The sequence below is a fragment of the Orycteropus afer genome, unplaced genomic scaffold, assembly GCF_000298275.1.
Source record: "Orycteropus afer afer isolate SDZICR_OR568_19922 unplaced genomic scaffold, OryAfe1.0 scaffold00538, whole genome shotgun sequence".
Lineage (NCBI taxonomy): Eukaryota > Metazoa > Chordata > Mammalia > Tubulidentata > Orycteropodidae > Orycteropus > Orycteropus afer.
The window spans coordinates 1515167-1517506 of record NW_006922125.1 but is presented as its reverse complement, the minus strand read 5'-3'; positions in this window follow the sequence as shown (position 1 = coordinate 1517506).

Below are 2340 nucleotides of genomic sequence, written 5' to 3'. Positions count from 1 at the left end.
TGTCAGCTTCAGGGCTGCCACCTCCAAGGTCACTGGCCTCCACCTTAAAAACCAGACTCTGAAGCCTTCCCTCAAGACGACTACCTGTTGGTCCTGCCAAGCCTATGGCAGTTTTGCCATCCGGCTGTTTCCTGTGCCTCACTGCCTGATCCTGTCAGTTTCCCTCAATGTGAAGTTGTTCTCCCTCAGCCACCTGGGCACAGCCAACAGCCCTGAACTGCCCCACTGTGGCCCCAGTGATGAGTTAGGAGACTTTCTGGGCTCCACCCAGATCTCTCAATCTCTTACTGGGGTTCCCAGTTTCCCTCCCTGGTGTGGAGATGTAGATCATTTCCCAATATGGAATCAGAAAATTTAATGGAATCCTAGCATTGCTAGCATTAGGAGTCCCTGAGTGGTACAAACGGTCTGTGTGCTCAGTTGCTAACAGAGAAGTTGGAGGTTCGAGTTCAGCCAGAGGACCTCAGAAGAAAGGCCTGACAATCTACTTCTGAAAAAGCAGCCACTGAAAACACTATGGAGTGCAGTTCTGCTCTGACACACAAGGGGCTGCCATTAGTCGACTCAATGGCAACTGTTAGTTAATCTGAATAAAAGGAACCCAAAGGAGCTCTGGTAGCATAGTGCCTAAAGCATTTGACTGCTAACCAGAAGGGTGGCGGTTCAAACCCATCAGCCACTCCTCGGAAGGAAGATGGGGCAATCTACTTCTGTAGTGATACCGCCTCGGAAACCCAAGGAGGGGTTGCTATGAGTCAGATCCGACTCGACGGCACATAACAACAACTTCTGTAGTCATACTGCCTTGGAAACCCAAGGAGGGGGTCATTACGAGTCGGATCCTACTAGATGGCAGTGAGTGTTGGAGTTAAAATGAACCCAAAAATAAAATCATGAAGAGCAGTAATAGAATAACATTAACTATGACTTACACTGTGTTTCTTATTTGTCAGTCACTGTTCTAAGTAGTGCTGTATACACATATTCATTCGTTAATTCCCCCAATAACTCTGAGTAGGTGGTGTAAATCTGCATTTTACAAATAAGAAAACTGGGGCACAGAGGTCAAATAACTTGCCCAAAGTCACACACTAATTAAGTGGCAGATTGCTGAAGAGCCCGGACTGTTAACCACTCCATCACACTGCCTCTTTAACATCTAAGGGAGTTTACTGTGGAGTTGGCTACCAATTCCCCTAATCCTAGAATCAAGGAAGACCTGTTGAAGCTGTTTAAGCAGGAAGTAAAACGTTACACAAGAAGAAAGCCCTTAATAGGTAATAGGTCAAAAACAGTCATAGTTTCAAGAAAAGTGGGTAAGTAGGTAGAGTGATAAGCTAAGCATAAGTTACAGGGAGACAGCAGAAATGAGTCTTAAGCTTCTTGAGTTGGAAACCAGGTAACCATGCTCTCCCACAGAAATAACTGGTCTTTCCCAGTTTTGTATTTCTTGGATTTTTATAAGTGTAACAATGAGCACACAATTTTCCCTGATATAATTTACAGAAATATGAAAACGTATAGTGCCAGCCTCATTATATATTCCACATTACAAATGATATATGAACACGAATGAAATGTCTGTAAGTCTGTTCACCTTAGTCAAGACCCTACTCCCCAACTATAGTTTACTTACTTCTCAATTCAGAAAATCTGAAGAATTTTTTTATCATAATTCAGAATTCTCCACATTCTACAGAGATTATGATCAGGAAGTTACTAGGTGTTGGGAGGGAAATTCCAGGATAAAGGAAGTGCCTACACTAAGTTCTTCTTAGGGAGTTGTGGGCGACATGTAGCATGAAAAACCCCATACTAAAGAATCTGTTTAGTATCAACCCAGTATTTCCTAAATTTGACCACAGAACCTATACTTTGCAAGACCATTTATAAATTATGGACATTAGTTCTAGACCTAGATACCTTCTTTCATAGAAATGGAATTCTTTTAACGAGAGAGCATGTAGAGAATCAACCACGCCTAGGTACAATGAGACATTTTATTTTCTCAAGGTTGCAAGAGTTCCTGTTTCTGCTATTAGGGGTTACTGTATGTGGTAATCTGAATTCATTTTCTCATTTAAAAAATGGGTAGACCACTCCTGTGGCTTCCAGCTAAACGAAAGACAGGCATGAGCTTAACATTTACATTATAGGTAGATATACTCTTTGGAGAGATCAACCATGGGAGAATAGAAGGGCTGTGTATGCACAGGGATACAGCTTGGGGGCAGGAGTGCGCAGGAGGGAAGGACACAGGGAAGAGATGTCTATGGGGAGGAAGTGGGAGGAGAGCTGTTGCACTGTGGGAGATTGCAGTCAATGTCATGAGACAGTGTA